We start from the raw sequence: 19,284 nt of genomic DNA, 5'->3' as shown, positions 1-19,284 counted from the left end.
GTCCCCCCTTAGATGTCTCTTCTCAAGACTAAATAAATTGAATTATTTTAATGTTTTCTCATAACTAAGACCTTCCATGCCCCTTATCAGTTTAGTTGCTCTCATTTGTACATTGTCCAGGTCGAGGGCATGGACTGGTGCCAAAATTCAACTACATATTCCAGATGAGGCCTCATCAAAGCTTTGTTAAGTAGTAATATTAGGATAGGTTATCAATATCTGTGGCCTGGACAATCATTTTAATTGATACAAACTAAGGGAGGGTAAAGGGGCAAACATTTTTAGCAGTACTCAAATCAGTCATTCATTCCTGATAATTACAAGAATTGTTGACTAAAAGCATTTTTTTCATGCGGTTAAAAAAATTATTGCTTTTCTGCAGCACATCTCCCTATGTAGTCAATGGATGTTCTGTTGATTTAATGTACACTATATGAGGGGGATTAGGAACAATCCCATTTATGACCAGTCATTTACTTCCCTAAAATCATTATAAAGTAAAAATGAAAGTAATAGACTTGCACATCATTGAATGGTGCTGGTTGTAGTCAGAAAAAACTTCTTGAGGTGTTCCAAGATCATAAGTCAGTGTAATGGGTAGTGGGGGATAAATCCAGGTGTGATGTTAGATTGGGTTCTTGTGTCAGTGACTGGAATGTTTGACCTCCCAAATTTTTCACATGAACGTAAGCCGTAGACGGGCACTGGCCGTGTGTATCCCGTATTGCAGGATTAACTTGAATGGGTCCACGATCCACAATATACGGCAACACATAGGACATGTCCTATTTTTTGCGGTGCAGAGGCATTTAACAAAAAGTCCACAGAAATGTTTCCGAGTGCTTCAGTGGGGTTCCGATCTGTGCCTCCGCTCCGTACCTTGCCGTATCTTAATAATTGTGGACCTATTCAAGTCAATGGGTCCGCATCCGTGATACTAGATTCAAATGACCAGTGCCCGTATATTGCGGAACCACGATTTGCAGTTCGCAATATGGGCACGGACGGACTTCGATCGTGTGCATGGACCCTTAAAATTAAATTTACCATTTAGTATTAAGACCATTCAATTGGTTATACTGTGTCCTGGTTCAGAGTAGCAGTTGTCTCACAGTTGTGTTATTCCTTGTTGTATATAGAATCCTCCATTGGGGAAACTTATACACACAATGATGCACACCACTTTAGAACACTGAATTTACATTTTCATATCTAAAACAATAAATCATTAAAGGGATTGTACAAGATTACAAAAAATGCTGCTTTCTTCCAGACACATTAATCCTGTAGAAAGGTGGTTCAGTGGCTATCATTGGTGCCTTGAGGTACTGGCTTCAGGTTTGACCAAGGACAACATCTGCATGGATTATGTATGTTCTCCCCATATTTGTGTAGGTTTCCTCCCAAAGACATCGGGAATCTAGGTTGTGAGCCACACTGGGGACATCAAGTGATGATAAGGTCTGTAAAGCACTGTGGAATATATTGGCACTATATAAATAAAAAAAATGTTGATGGTGTAAGCCCGTTGTCTAGACCTGGACCAGATTTGTCACAATGTATGAGAATGGATGATAAATGTGGTGCAAGGATAGCCACTTTTGTTGAACTCTATACCAACTATTGATTATGATTAGCTTACTTTGAGACAGAATTTTACGCCACAATTGTGGAGCAAATTTGGGGCCCCCCCCTTTCCTGTTAACCTCTTTCTATTTCCTTTTCTGAATAGGAACAGAAACATTCTCTAAACTTAGATGCACCAAATTGTGCCAAATTACTCCCCTTTTTGGTGCAATTCATGCCAAAATCTAAATGGTCAGAACCAAATCAGAAAGCTCACAATCCTCTTGTTACGCTGCATGGGAAAGGGCAATTCCCCATATCAAATTTCAAAGGATAATCCCAGCAGGCGTGCTTCTTTCCAATCTATAGTATGCTTTATTTCATGATCAAAATAACAAAATCACAGGACGCGTTTCGGCCCGTGCAGCCTTCCTCAACTGCATGATGCTAAATGACACTGTGTAACATTTTATAGACACAAATTACAATCACCTGGTCATGACATCATCAATTGATTAAACAAACAGGAAATGAAATAGGCGTATAATCAAAGTGTATTATTCTTACTATGGTCCATGTTCATCACAGAGAAAATAAAAAGAGTCCTCCAGACTATGATCGTGGTATTGTGGTCTGTAAGAAAATACATCCCATATTAAAATCAAAAAAACATAACCTCATAATCTCTATTCAGGCCTTTGGGTTGTAAGGTATCCAAAGTATGTATCCAGAAAGCCTCCCATTTGAGTAATAACCTTTTTAGATCACCTCCCCTTCTTGGTTGATGAACCTGCTCTATAACTTGATATTTCAATTGCGCAATTGAATGTTTTTTGAGTATGAAAATGAAAAGGTATGGGTAACAAGAGGTTCTTTTTACGTATAGTGGACTTGTGTTTGCTAATGCGATCTTTCACCATCTGCATTGTCTCCCCAACATACAATAGACCACAAGGGCACTTTGTAAGATAAACTACATTTGTGGTGTCGCAAGTATAGTAACCTTTGATCTTATAAGGTTTTCCAGTTTGTGGATGATAGAAATATTACTTCTGCACATTGGCGCATTGCATGCAGTGGAGACAAGGAAATGTTCCACATTTTTGATGCGTAAGGGTTTTCTGTATCTGTCCTCTTTTTGTAGTACCTATATCTGCATGTACTAGTTGATCCCTCAAATTGGACCATAGTAAGAAAAATACACTTTGATTATACGCCTATGTCATTTCCTGTTTGTTTTATCAATTGATCAGGTGATTGTAATTTGTGTCTATAAAATGTTACACGGTGTCATTTAGCATCATGCAGTTGAGGGAGGCTGGACGGGCCGAAACGCGTTCTGTGATTTTGTTATTCTGATCATGAAATAAAGCATACTATAGATTGGAAACAAGCACGCCTGCTGGGATTATCCTTTGAAAATCTAAATGCACTGAAATTAGTAAATTTGGGCCAGTGTCTTCAGGATATATCGGGCTGCCATACCAGACACTTCAGAAGCACAATAGTACAATAGCACAATAGTACAACCTATAGAAAACTTTGTATTGATCTAAAAAACCCTAGGGTGAGCAGTCCCCTTTTAATATCCATGCAGACTGAACAGCAGCAGATTTGCATCGAATGCCTTCCACCATAATTTCTTTTTATGATTTGACTAATATTGCTTAAAGCATTTATTAAAAGAAACTGCAATCTGTTCCAAATTCATGATCGAGAGATAGTAATAACTATTTGGGGAGTATCAAATCAATAAAACAATATGTCCTAATGGACCAAAGCCTAAGGTTCTCAATTAAAAGCTAAATGTATTTTTTTTAGACAAAACCTGTGTTCACTGAAATCATCTCTATGGAGTTAACAGATGTATGATTTTTGCTAAATGATAAGCGGGTCGGAATCAAGCAGGCACCATGTTAAATGTTGTAGTCAATCACAAAGAAGCAGGTTGTAGAATTTTTAATGAGACATTTGCATAATTCCCATGATACAGCATTGTTTTGGCCCAAATAAACCATATGGCTTTGCAATACTTGGATTATTTTATGCTAGGACTAGGCAACCATCAGTTTTCCCAAATGTTGCAGAATTCACATAGTCTCGAGACAAATATAGTGTAGGTGAGTGATAGATCTGCTCTGCTCCTGCTTTCTTAAAACCTGTTCAAGAACACACATTGCAGATTGTTTTTCGTAATGTATTTCTTAAAGGGGTTTTCTGGAAGTACAATATTGATAACCTATGTGACTCCCGGCACACCTACCGATCAGCTGTTTGAAGAAGTGGCAGAGCTCCGGTGAGCACTGCACCCTACTCACGGCACAGTGCCGTAGATTTTAGAGTAGCTGTGCTTGGTATTGCATCCCAGGCTTTTTCACTTGACGGGGGGTGAGTTGCACATAGGCCATGTGACTTGGTCACTGGACTTGGAAGAGGCCGCATCGCTCACTGGAGTGCTGCAGCTTCTTTGAGTAGATTACTGGTGGGGGAGCCCGGAATAGGACCCCCATCAATCAGATATTGATGACCTATACTGAGGATATCATAGGTCATTATCATTCTGCTCCTGGAAAACCTCTCTAATGTATAGCCTAAGACCCTTATAGTACATTAGCCACATTGGCTTTGTTTTGTACAGTACCATACTAGGATGCCATACAGGTGCATGAGTCTTCTAATATAGTTGTGCATGCCTCCAGTCTCATATAGAAGCATATGGATTTTTTTTTCAGTTGGATTCAGCGGAAATGTAGCGGAAAAAATGTGCCATATTCCATCCATATATATGGCACTCAAAAGATCTGCAGGACACAAATGCTATGGAAATGTATGGGCTCACTGCATTCAATTCAGCACCTGTTGTATAGCTCATAATACTTAATTAAAGCCTAACTCCACTGCAGTAACTGTATATGCTAAAGGTGCATTTACACGACCGTGTGTATTCTGCGGTCTGCATAAAATACGGATGATGTCCGTGTTAAATCCAGTATATTTTTAATAGGACATGTTCTATCTTTTTTTTTGCAGGGCTACAGAATGGACATATGGATGCCGACAACACACAGTGTACTGTCAGCATTTTTTGCAGACCCGTTGAAATGAATGTGGATTGGGTGCAAACCAATAATATGGTCGTGTGAATGGGGCCTAAATAGAATTATAACACTTATTCCAGTTGTGCATGAAATTTGCTTCTCTGGGACATAAAACATCTTCTATTCGGATACTAAAACTGGAAGAGGTGGAGTTTATGCTAATTTATATAAAAAGGAATCTGACAACATTTTTGACCACCCTAAACTACTAACAGCACTAGATAGGGACTTTTGAGACCAGGACATACCCTTTGTGGAGCTTTTATTTATCAGGAGCAGTGAGAATACGAAGTTTAATTCTAAGAGACTCTGATCCTCAAGTGCTCAGGAGGTGGGACTTTATTGTGAGCCTTTTCATAACCCTTCCCTTCTGCTCTGATAGACAGCTGTAACAGCCAACCTGGAGACCATTCTAGCTGTGACGCAGCTCAATACAGAGAGCACTCCCTTTTAAGCTCTACTTGCTTGACATTTGACAAACAGAATCTGGCTGAATAAAAGATCATATTCAAACTACTCCTGCTGGTAAAAGCTCCACAAAGGCAAGCTTTGTTGAGCTCCTATCTGGCGCTCTCAGCAGTATAGTATGGTCAAAACTGCTGACAGACTCCCTTAAAAAAAAGCTTTAAATAGTTAATTTGCTAACAAAAAGTGTATTTCTGTGCCCAAAATAGTATCAGTAAAAACTACAGCCTACAAAAAAAAAAAAATCAGACCTAAACAGCTCCTTAGACAAAAATATATATTTAAAAAAAAATAATGGGGGTCAGAATATGGCAATGCAAATAATTTTTATCAAAGTTTTTTTTTATACAAGCATTAAAACAAAACAATAACTGTATAATGTAATATAGCTGTAATCATACTGATCTGCTAAATAAAAATAAAAACTATGTCAGGATTGTGCTTTTTTCATAGTTCCACTCCCTTAACCCCTTAAGGACGCAGGGCGTATCGGTACGCCCTATTTCCCGAGTCCTTAAGGACTCAGGGCGTACCGGTACGACCTAACTTTAAAACGGGATTCCGGCGCCCCGGGGGTTAATCGCAACGGGATTCCGGCTGAAATCATTCAGCCGGCATCCCGTAACAACGCAGGGGGGGGTCATTTGACCCCCCGTATCGGCGATCGCAAAAAAACGCAGGTCAATTCAGACCTGCGGTTTGCTGCACTTTCTGCAGTGTCCCTAAAATATGTGTCCCTAAAATATGTATTTTACACACCCCCCCCTGCACCCATGCATGATTTTTTGCCGGCGGGTGGTGCAGGGGGGGAGTTGTGGGCGGTGCGGGAGGCGGGCAGTGCGGCAGGCGGGATCGCGATCCCCCGCCCGCCTCCCCTTGAATAAATCATTGGTGTACAGTGGGTATACCAGGGTGTCAGCACATTGTTGACACCCTGGTATAAACGGCTGACATAGATGATGCGATGTCAGCCGTTTAACCCTTTCCATACCGCGGTCCGTACGGACCGCTGTATGGAAAAAGTTAACAGTAAGAGGGAGCTCCCTCCCTATCCCATCGGGGGGCTGCAGTGCCTTTGCAGCCCCCCGATGGAGAGGGAGAGAGCCCCCAGAGAGCCCCCCGACAGCCCCGTCCTTCCCCTTCCCCGTCTGCGCAGTTCTGACCAGTACTGAGCAGACGGGGAATGTTCCCATGGCAACAGGACGCCGTCTCAGGCATCCTGCTGTCCATGGTGCTGAACAGATCTGTGCTAAAAGGCATAGATCTGTTCAGACAAAGTGTAAAATACAGTACAGTACAATATATATTGTACTGTACTGTATTATACAGACATCAGACCCACTGGATCTTCAAGAAACAAGTGGGTCTGGGTCAAAAAAAATGCGAAAAAAAGTGAAAATAAAGTAAAAATCAAAAAACACATTTATCACTGATTAAAAATGAAAAAAATAAAATTCCCTACACATGTTTGGTATCACCGCGTCCGTAACGACCTGATCTATAAAAAGGTCATGTTACTTTACCCGAACGGTGAACGCCATAAAAAAATAAAAATAAAAACTATGATGAAATTGAAATTTTGCCCACCTTACTTCCCAAAAAAAGTAATAAAAGTGATCAAAGAAGTCGTATGTACGCCAAAATTGTAACAATCAAACCGTCATCTCATCCCGCAAAAATCATACCCTACCCAAGATAATCGCCCAAAAACTGAAAAAAATATGGCTCTTAGACTATGGAAACACTAAAACATGATTTTGTTGGTTTCAAAAATGAAATCATTGTGTAAAACTTAAATAAATAAAAAAAAGTATACATATTAGTTATTGCTGCGTCCGTATCGACCGGCTCTATAAAAATATCACATGACCTAACCCCTCAGGTGACCACCGTAAAAAAATAAAAATAAAAACGGTGTAAAAAAAGCAATTTCTTGTCATCTTACGTCACAAAAAGTGTAATAGCAAGCGATCAAAAAGTCATATGCACCCCAATATAGTGCCAATCAAACCGTCATCTTATCCCGCAAAAAATGAGACCCTACTTAAGATAATCGCCCAAAAACTGAAAAAACTATGGCTCTTAGACTATGGAGACACTAAAACATTTTTTTTGTTTTAAAAATGAAATCATTGTGTAAAACTTACATAAATAAAAAAAATTGTATACATATTAGGTATCGCCGCGTCCGTGACAACCTGCTCTATAAAATTACCACATGATCTAACCTGTCAGATGAATGTTGTAAATAACAAAAAAAAAACGTGCCAAAAAATCTATTTCTTGTTACCTTGCCGCACAAAAAAGTCTAATATATAACAACCAAAAATCATATGTACCCTAAACTAGTACCAACAAAACTGCCACCCTATCCCGTAGTTTCTAAAATGGGGTCACTTTTTTGGAGTTTCTACTCTAGGGGTGCATCAGGGGTGCTTCAAATGGGAAATGGTGTCAAAAAAACCAGTCCAGCAAAATCTGCCTTCCAAAAACCGTATGGCATTCCTTTCCTTCTGTGCCCTGCCGTGTGCCCGTACAGCGGTTTACGACCACATATGGGGTGTTTCTGTAAACTACAGAATCAGGGCCATAAATAATGAGTTTTGTTTGGCTGTTAACCCTTGCTTTGTAACTGGAAAAAAAATATTAAAATGGAAAATCTGCCAAAAAAGTGAAATTTTTTAATTGTATCTCTATTTTCCATTAAATCTTGTGCAACACCTAAAGGGTTAACAAAGTTTGTAAAATCAGTTTTGAATACCTTGAGGGGTGTAGTTTCTTAGATGGGGTTACTTTTATGGAGTTTCTACTCTAGGGGTGCATCAGGGGGGCTTCAAATGGGACATGGTGTCAAAAAAACAGTCTAGCAAAATCTGGCTTCTAAAAACCATACGGCGCGCCTTTCCCTCTACGCCCTACTGTGTGCCCGTACAGTAGTTTACGGCCACATATGGGGTGTTTATGTAAACTACAGAATCAGGGCCATAAAAAATGAGTTTTGTTTGGCTGTTAACCTTGCTTTGTAACTGGAAAAAAAAATATTAAAATGGAAAATCTGCCCAAAAAGTGAAATTTTGAAATTGTATCTCTATTTTCCATTAAATCTTGTGCAACACCTAAAGGGTTAACAAAGTTTGTAAAATCAGTTTTGAATACCTTGAGGGGTGTAGTTTCTTAGATGGGGTCACTTTTATGGAGTTTCTACTCTAGGGGTGCATCAGGGGGGCTTCAAATGGGACATGGTGTCAAAAAACCAGTCCATCAAAATCTGGCTTCCAAAAACCATACGGCGCACCTTTCTCTCTACGCCCTACTGTGTGCCCGTACAGTAGTTTATGGCCACATATGGGGTGTTTCTGTAAACGGAAGAGTCAGGGCAATAAAGATACAATATTGTTTGGCTGTTAACCCTTGCTTTGATAGTGGAAAAAATGGGTTAAAATGGAAAATTAGGCAAAAAAATGAAATTCGCAAATTTCATCCCCATTTGCCAATAACTCTTGTGCAACACCTAAAGGGTTAACAAAGTTTGTAAAATCAGTTTTGAATACCTTGAGGGGTGTAGTTTATAGAATGGGGTCATTTTTGGGCGGTTTCGATTATGTAAGCCTCGCAAAGTGACTTCAGACCTGTAGTGGTCCCTAAAAATTGGGTTTTTGTAAATTTCTGAAACATTTCAAGATTTGCTTCTAAATTCTAAGCCTTGTAACATCCCCAAAAAATAAAATATCATTCCCAAAATGCTACAAACAGGAAGTAGACATATGGGGAATGTAAAGTCATCACAATTTTTGGGGGTATTACTATGTATTACAGAAGTAGAGAAACTGAAACTTTGAAATGTGCAAATTTTTCCAAATTTTTGGTAAATATGGTATTTTTTTATGAAAAAAAATTAACTTTTTTGACCCAATTTTAGCAGTGTCATGAAGTACAATATGTGACGAAAAAACTATCTCAGAACGGCCTGTATAAGTCAATGCGTTTTAAAGTTATCAGCACTTAAGGACACAAGTCCTTAAGGTGAAATAGGGCTTAAGGGGTTAAGAATAACTTTTTTCAGCTTCCTAATGCTTTGTATGGGATATTAAATGATCTCAATAGAAAGAACAACTTGTCCTGCAAATAATAATTCCTCATATGTCTGAAAATGGAAAATATAAAAGTTGTGGCCCTTGGAAGGCAGAGAAGAAAAACAAAAACAAAAAAATAATAATAATTCTGTTCTTGAAAGAGTTAGCAATGTCTGAAAGTTTTTTTCTTTTAACAAGCATATTTAACAAAGCTCAAACCATGATCTGATTAGGATATGGTTTTCATTACCATTTTAGCAAAAAGCTGATCTACAGCACTAGAGATCAGAAAGGAAAGGTTCGTTTTCTTATTTCTCCCATCGCCAAAATGCATTTCTTCTCATAGAAAGACACATTAGGACCTTATAGTATGAAATGTTGATTTATTTATGCACCCTGGGGGAACCCATTAAAATAAGACCAGGTGCTGACTTTGAAGCAGAATACAGTAGAATATAGACATAGTAGGAGATAATGATTGCACATGTAGTCAGGTTACAAGAACAGGTTCTAATTAGGGATGAGCTAATCGACTTCAGATGAAACATCCAAAGTCGATTCGCATAAAACTTCGTTCGAATACTGTACGGAGAAGGAGCTCTGTACAGTATTAGAATGTATTGGCTCAGATGAGCCGAAGTTATTGCTTTACGAAGTCTCGCGAGACTTCGCGCAATAGCTTAATAAATTAATTTGTACTGTAAAAACCCATTTCCTGAACTCAGGTTCGTAATACTGTACGAAGCTCCTGCTGGGGGACCACTGTCCATGGCTCAGTATTCCGGGAGCCTCCTTGGTCACAGGACTTGTGACCCCCGTTTTGCAGCCTAGCGTCCCCATCTCAGTGTCTTCTTCTAGTCACTCATGCAGACTCGAAGAGTCTTTCCCTCCAAGCACTGGCCCCTAACTGCAGCACACTAGGGGCTCTGACTACTCTCCTTATATACAGTTTTTAACTAGACTAGAACATTTTAGTGGGAGGGATGGAGTGGAAAAACTCAGCACAAACAAATACATTGTTTCAACTCCCATCTGGTATAGACTTACATCAGAGCTTCAATGGTACTCAATGGCAATGACAGAATAGTTTTTCCAGACAAAAACAAGTTTCCAGACATAACAACATAGCTAAAAACCTGACATTTAAAATGTCACACTGTCTGCTTTTGGCAGTAAACAAGTCTGGATTTTTCCCTCTAAAATAGGGTGGTAAACAAGTCTGGGTTTTCCCCTCCAAAACATGGTCTTCTTTAAACCCTATGGCAGCTGTGGAAAATTACCAGTTTCTCAATCAAAGTCCTAACAGTATTCATTAACAGAGATATGTAAATACAGTGATAATGAACGGGATATATATCACAATATATATATATGTATATATATATATATATATATATAATGCAGTAATACAGTAATACAAAGTATAAGTTAACCCTTTCAAGAGAAATAAATAAGAAGTGTTAACATTGCATAGGGGATATAGGCAAATGTCCAGAAATGTCCAAATGTCAAAGTACTCTTTGCTCCAGGGCACTACAGGGGCAATTTCAGACATATAAGAGAGTGACTTTAGAGGGATACAAGGCTGACAGCAGGATAAACAGAGGAGGAGTTAACCACAAGACATGCCGAAGGGCCTTGGCACTACCAGCATAGACACCGCCCCGGAGCACTTACCATTCTTTTTTTTGCATATTCTTCAAACTTCATTTTTGATGCTTTATAGACTTTACAAACTCGCAAAAGTCAAACAAAGGTACCAGTGTCATGTATATGTGTCCCAGAGAGCAGAATGACTCCCTTTAATGTTAGATATTAACCCTTTTAGCAGCAAATTCATGTTTTTAACACTGATCCATTGGGTCATTGCACATTCCGAGGTTATATGATTCTGATACTTGACTTTCCCTAATATGGCCACCATATTCATGCACTGCTGTGTACATACTACAAGGTATATGTTATATTCTGTTCACAATGGCCTCACGGACCTTGTTTTTTTCCAGCAGACATGATGAAAATGATGGATTAAAAACTATAAGTAAAATTAACTATTGATCCAAATGTAATATTACCTCTCTATTAATCCCTTTTAACACCATCTTGAATATCACATATAGAGCACTTCTGAGCTCCAATCTTCCAAAAGTACATAGCTAAGTTAAGTTTTTTTTTAAGACTTTTATGCTGATGACCTATCCCCTGATGATCAACTGTTTGAGAAGGCACTGGCAAGAAGGCGCAATAGCGCTGCGGCATTCTCTGTGCTCACCAAAGATAGCGCTATACATTGTATAATGTCTGTGCTTGGTACTGCAGCTTAGCCCCATTCACTTCAATGGGGCTGAGCTGCACCTAGGCCACCTGACCAATGAACAGGCCTAGGCTAAGCTGTGAGAAGGCCACGGTGCTACTGTGAGTACCAGTACCTTCTCAAACACCTGATCGGCGGGAGTTCCGGGTGTTGGAACTTTACGAATCAGATACTGATGACGATCCAGAGGATAGTTCATCAGTATAAAACTCTTGTAAAACCACTTTAACCCATTCACGCATTTGGATGTAACTGTATGTCCAAATCGCAAGTAATTTACTGCATTTGTACGTACAGTCAGGTCCAAACTGCTTACCGGGGCTGTGACACTATAAAGTGTCATACCCCCAGAGTCTGCACTCTCCCGAAGAGCATACACACAGGGGAAGCCAGCAAGGGACCAATCAGAGTGGTCCCTTGCCGGCAAGCACTCAAATTGGTTAGTCTCTGCAGATTAACCAATCGGAGCACTTTAGTGTGAAAATGCCTGAAATCGGGTAAGACCCTCAATGTGCCCCCAGTGCCCCTGATATTTATATTGCCACCAGTATTTTAGTGGCTCCCATATTGCCTCCTGATGCCCCCATGCAGCCTGATCCTCTCTGCCAAGAATAGAGCCGCTGCCATCATCCGAGAGCGCAAGCTGTAAATTACAGCTGACAATCTGCTGCTATGGCGAAATCGGTGCTGGCACCGATCTCGACCGTTTAACCCTATAGATGCCGCTGTCAGTAGCTGCCCGCGGCATCCATGTGGTTGACAGGGAGGGAGCTCTCTCTCTTCCATCAGGCCGCTGCTTACAAAGGCATCCGGGCTGCCATGTACCTAAAGCTGATCAGACCCTGACGGTCTGATCAGTCTTAGTGTAACTGTAATACAGGCTATACAGTGCATTGCAATAGATAACTATTGCAATGCACTGTATAGCCATCAGGCCCACTGGATCTTCAAGATCCAAATAGATCTTGATAAAAAAAAAAAAGTATAATAAAAAAAGGTCAAGTGGAAAAAAAAGTAAAAAAATAAAGCATAAATTAAAATAAAAATAAATAAAAATTGGCTTTTCTCATATCTGTTCATTTATGTCATTAAAGAAATTAAATAAATAAAAAATCTGCACATAATTGGTATTGCAGCGGCCGTAATGACCTGAACTATAAAAGTATCATGTTCCTAATCCCGCTGTCACTACCAGAGCTTTGAGACGTTCTCACAGCTCTGTTTCTCCACCCCTGTGATGATGTCACTACTAGAGCTTGGAGGAGTTCTCACTGCTCTGTTTCTCCGCCCCTGTGATGAGGTTTTTACTTTCTGTTTCTTTCCTCCCAGCTGTTCCTCCTGCGTTTGATTTCCCTGCCTTTAAATCACACCTCCTCCTTTGTAGGGTGTGGATTATATTTCTCATTTGAGTTGTAGCTCTTGCTTGAGTATCTTCACTTGTAAGCTATCATTTCACTGGACCTGTGTTCTGCTGCAGCAAGTACTCCGGATATTGCCAGCTGTCTTTGGATCCGTCTTCTCTGCTGCTGCAGCTCCTTCAGCTAAGTGTGCAGACATTGTAGTGTATCTGTTTATTTTCTGACTGGATCTGAGGCGACCACGGTTCCCTCCATATACTGAGCAGGGCACCGGTGGCCGTGCCCCTTCCACTATTGTAGGGGTTACAGTGGTCATCAGTCTTAGGTACGCGGGCATGCCTCGTTCCACCATTTGGATCCGGGCATGTGCTTTAGCAGCATAGGGAGAGCTTTGAGGGTCTGACAGGGGTCACCCTTTATCCTCCCTAGTTTGGGTCCGGTCAGTAGCTCTATTTACTGTGTATGCTCTTGTTGCTCACATACAGCCGTGACACCCGCAAGGTGAACGCCATACAAAATAATGTAGAAAACAATGATGAAATTGCTGTTTTTGTCACCTCACCTCCACAAAAAAAAATAACAAGTGATCAAAAAGTCATATGTACCAATAAAAACTATGAAAAAATAAAAAAGTTATGGACTTTAGTATATGACTATGCAAAATGTAATTTATTTTTAACATAGAAGTGATTTTATGCTGAAAAAGTAGTAAAACATAAAAAAAGTATATTAATTCGGTATCGATATTACCATATCAACGCACATAATAAAATTATCATATCATTTTTACCGCAGGAGGAAACCCATAAAAAATAAAAAAAAACACTGACACAATTGCCATTTTTACTTAGTTCACCTCCACAAAAATGTTATAAAAAGGGATCAAAAAGACTTATGTACCTCAAAATGTTACCAATAAAACCTACATCCCGTCCCACAAAAAACAAGCCCCACACAGCTACATTGGTGAAAAAATCAAAATGTCATTGATGTTAATATATGGTGATGCAAAATACACGTATCATTTATTTTAAACACAAATTACATGTTATAAAATCCCGATGCCGCTCCTTTCCTTCTGAATGCTACCATGTCCCCAAACAGCGGTTTACGACCACGTAATACGTAATACGGTGTTGCCATATTCAGGAAACAATGCATAACAAATTGTGGGGTGCATTTTCTCCTGTTAGCCCTTGTGAAAATAAAAAATGTAGGGCTAAATCAACATTATATTGGAAATAAAAGTTAATTTTTCATTTTCACAGCCATGTGTTTCTAAATTCTGTGAAACGTTTGTTGGGGTAAAAAATTCACTTCACCACCACTATATTTATTCCTTGAGGGGTGTAATTTCCAAAATGGGGTCAATTTGGGGGTTTTCTTTCTAGCGGTACCTCATGGTCTCTTCAAATCTGACATGGCACCTGAAAACCATTCCAGCAAAATCTGCCCTCCGATGACAATATAGCGCTCCTTTCCTTTTGAGCACTGCCGTGTGCCCAAATAGCAGGTTACAACCACATGTGGGGTGTTTCTGTAAACTGCAGAATCAGGGCAATAAATATTGACGTTTGTTTGGCTGTTAACCTTTACTGTATAACAGGAAAAATTTATTAAAATGGAAAATCTGCACCAAAAAAATGACATTTTAAAATTTCCCCTCCATTTTTCTTGTGGAACACCTAAAGGGTTAAGAAAGTTTGTAAAAATCAGTTATGAGTAACTTGAGGGGTTTAGTTTTTTAAATGGGGTCATTTATGTGTGGTTTCAACTAATTAAGGGCTCATGCACACGAATGTATGGGTTCAGTTTCTGTATTGCGGACCGCATATGCGGATCTACAATAAACAGACACCGTTCCGTGTGCATTCCGCATCACGGATGCATTCCTATTCACTTGAATGGGTCCGCAAAACCGGAGATGCAGAGCGATGCGGAACGGAAGCATAGAATGGAACCCCTAAGGAAGCACTACGGAGTGCTTCTGTGGGGTTCCGTTCTGTACTTCCGTTCCGCAAAAAGATAGAACATGTCCTATCTTTTTGCGGAACGGACGAATGCAGACCCATTCAAGTTGAATGGGTCTGGATTCATCATGGCGGCCGTACGAAGGTTGCCTGTGCATTAGGGACCACAAATTGCGGTCCCCAATGCACGGAACGGCCCACCTACGGTCGTGTGAATGAGCCCTAAGTCCCACAAAGCAACTTAATAACTGAACTGGTCCTTTTAAAAAGTGTGTTTTGGCAATTTTTTAAAAACATTTTAAAATTTGCTTCTAAACTTCTAAGCCTTCTAATTTCCTGAAAAAATAAAATTACATTTACAAAATGATGCAAACATAAAGTAGAGATATGGGAAATGTAAAGTAATAACTATTTTATGAAGTATCACTATCTGTCTTAAAAGCGGAGAAATTCTAATTTTGAAAATAGCAAATTTTTCCAGATTTTCAGCAAATTTTGTTTTTTTTTATGCATAAAGGTAAAACGTATCAATTAAATACTTAAAGGGAGTCTGTCACCAGCATTTCACTTTTTTAACCCTTCCCACAGCTCCCTAGCATGCTTACAGTTAATAAAAACGTTACCTCTGGCATCAATCCTGGACTTATAGAACCCTCAAAAACGATCTTTATAAGATATGCAAATGAGGGCTCGCAAGTGCCCAGGGCGGCGTTACTCTCTTAGGTGCCCTGCTTGCTCAGCCTTCTCATTGCGTCCCCCCGCCCCTTCCTACCCTCTGCCCGCCCATCCTTTCCCTCTGACCGCCTTTGTACTAACTTGTTATGCTGCCGATATCCCGCGCCGGCGCACTCATTCCTTTGGCCGGCGCATGCGCACTGCGATGCCCATTCCTTGTACGGCATCACAGTAACTATTGCGCATGTGCCGGCTAACGACGCCGATTTTCACGTCGTTAGCCGGCGTATGCGCAATAGTGACTGTGATGCCGTACAAGGAATGGGGATCGCAGTGCGCATGCGCCGGCCAAAGGAATGAGTGCGCCCGCGCGGGATATCGTCAGCATAACAAGTTAGTACAAAGGCGGTCAGAGGGAAAGGATGGGCGGGCGGAGGGTAGGAAGGGGCGGGGGGACGCAATAAGAAGGCTGAGCAAGCAGGGCACCTAAGAGAGTAACGCCGCCCTGCGCACTTGCGAGCCCTCATTTGCATATCTTATAAAGATCGTTTTTGAGGGTTCTATAAGTCCAGGATTGATGCCAGAGGTAACGTTTTTATTAACTGTAAGCATGCTAGGGAGCTGTGGGAAGGGTTAAAAAAGTGAAATGCTGGTGACAGACTCCCTTTAAGTGAGAGGTCAGAACTGATGCGCTCTGGATTACCTGGAGTCAAAGCATTATTCAAAAAAGGATAATCCTAAAACATAACATTTATTAATAATGTAGATAAAATTGTAAGATAGGTCAGGCTGCTACTTATCATTTAGTATCAGGGTTGACTGGCTAGATAGTCATAGGGATTGTACAAAGGACCCTACACAGCTGTGTTTTACTGCCATCTTTTTTGTCTATCTGGACACATCCTTGGATGGGTATATCACAAATACAGCTTGTGGTGAAGTATCTGGCGATCGTTCCTTGGTATCGGTAGGACCTGCTGGTTACTAGTGCCGCCGTGCACTCTATTTTTTGTATGTTTTTCATTTAGGATACTCATTATTGTATCAATTGGGGGTCCATTACCCTCTATCCCAATGTTTGTCTTTGCACACTATATTTAGGATCTTACAATTTTATCTGCATTATTAATAAATGTTATGTTTTAGGATTATCCTTTTTTGAATAAAACGTATCAACTCAAATTCCCCACTAACATGAAGAATGATGTGTCAGGAGAAAACAATCTCAGAATGGCTTAGATACGTAAACTTGTTCCAAAGTTATTACCACATAAACTGACACATGACAGATTAGAAAAATGGGGCCAAACTGGCTGTCGCTTAAACGGGTTAAAGAGGCTTCAGAGTTGGGCAACCAAATAATTAAATGGAATGAGAGTCTCTGCTACAATAGGAAGCTAAAATAATCTTATCAGGGAAAAAGTCAACTTAGAGGTGATCTTGTTAATATGTGTAACTATATGTATGATCATTAAAAAGAACTTAAAAAGGAAAAAAAATGTTTATGCATTCCAGAACGGTACAAAGGATCAGAGGACATTCATTACATTACATGTAAGGTGATTCAGCTGCATAGGAAATGACTCTTTTATATCTATCTATCTTTCTATCTAAAAAATCACAGAAAACAAATAATAATGCACTACTAACACGATAGATGCAAGCATTATATATATAGACTAAGCCCTCGTTCTGATATAATAAAATTTGAGACTCTCAGCCAATATATTTTGATCAAAACACATCTGTGCCCACCTACCCCTACCAAGGTGGTCTCAGTTAGGCAGGTCATACACTAGACCTACCTATGCCGTTGGGCGGCTATGTTCAGGAGAGCAGACCCTGCACATATAGTGTGCTGCTCCTAGTCACCTGTATGTGCATCCAGCAACCAATGAGAGGAGGAGCAAGCACAGCTATATGTACCACCCTAATCAAATCAGCCTGTTTGATAGGAAGGGTAAAAGTGCACAAGAATGCTACTCCCAGGATACAATAGGAGCTCATTCACACTTCAAGGTGCAACTCTCTCAAGCATATATTACAAACTAAAAAAATTACAGAGAAAAGATAAAAAACAAAGATAAAAACATCTTGCACGATATGATGAATAAATATGCAGATGTCCATGGCTACATTAATGAAAATAATCACAGAAAACAAATAATAATGCACTAACACAATAGATGCAAGAATTATATATACACTAAGCCCTCATTCTGATATAATAAAATCTGAGACTCTTAGCAAATATATTTTGATCAAAACACATGTTTGCCCACCTACCACCGCCAAGGTGGTCTCAGTCAGGCAGGTCCTACGCTAAACCTACCTATGCAGTTGGGCATCTATGTTCAGGAAAGCAAACCCTGCACATATCTATCTAGCTAATAAAATTTAAAAAAGACAGCAGCACAGTCAGTAAGTAATGGGCGGGTGCACGGGTGCAATCCCTCTGGGAGCATAGGCTATTCTCCAATGTTATATCCAAAAATACTAAAATGAGGCAGCTCTCCAAGTCAGGTGAATGGGTGCTGTGCTGAAACATTGCCTTGGGAAATAAACGGGTCCAACACCCATTCATCTATCTATCTATCTATCTAAAAAAGAAAAAATGAGGCAGCACTCCAGATATGGTGAAAGGATGATGACCGTTTATTCCCAAAACAACATATCAGGCCCTACAATGAGGCCTTTGTCAAGCTTGTGTGCCCTTTCACTATATCTGGAGTGCTGCCTCATTTTTTCTTTTTTTTGGATTTATCAGTGGAAGAAATACCTACCTTCCCTGAGGGGATTGCACCCATATTTGCATTTTCTGACTGCATTGCTGTCTTTTATTCAATTCTATCCATCTATCTATCTATCTATCTATCTATCTATCTATCTATCTATCTATCTATCTATCTAATCCAGGGATCAGCAATGTTTGACACTCCAGATGTTGTGAAACTACGACTGCCACGCTTGCTTAGCTGTTTTCAAAACTCCCATAGAAGTAAATGGAGCATGCTGGGAGTTGTAGTTTCACAACATCTGGAGTGCTGAATGTTGTTGACTCCTGGTCTAATCTATCATCTCTCCTTCTAGGTAAGAACATTGATCAGTGGTTTTTATCAGTGAGTTTTATCCAAAACCATGAATGGTCCAAAAACACAGAACCTGTGCCAATATTTCCATTATCATTTATCTTGATGGTGGTCCATTCCAGGTTTTGGATAACAATCACCGATGCAAGACATTCACATGTGAATAAAGTCTTAATGTTCAACATTAACAATACAAATATTATATTAGCATCAATAGAGCTGAATGAATTACTTGCTGCACATCCACCAGTGATAGCTTCTTTCTAAGCCATAACAAGTCATTGATTTTAGACATACTGTACGTAGAGCTGTAAGAGTTTTTTTTTTAAGCCTTGTGGTGTGATAAGCGTAGCTAAGCCGGTCATCTTCTCCAAATGAAACGAGAATTTAAAGAAAAGGTCACATCACAAAGCCAGATGTATTGAACATTATTGACATCGCTAGAGGGTTGTATGTATAATGATGTACAAACGATCTGACATCTCACCCACAACTGTAAAAGAAGGCGATGGTAAGCATAGCAATGTATGTAGCCAGTAAACAATGGAGGGCCAGTCGCTTCATGCAAGGACACTAGTTAACAAGAGAGGTCTGTGTAAAGCACCCAATAAAATACTCAATAAATGCCCTAATGAGAACAATTTCTGTCTATGGCCACATGATTTACTATGCAATT

This window comes from Bufo bufo, chromosome 2 (genome assembly GCF_905171765.1).
Source record: "Bufo bufo chromosome 2, aBufBuf1.1, whole genome shotgun sequence".
Lineage (NCBI taxonomy): Eukaryota > Metazoa > Chordata > Amphibia > Anura > Bufonidae > Bufo > Bufo bufo.
This window is presented reverse-complemented; position numbering follows the sequence as displayed.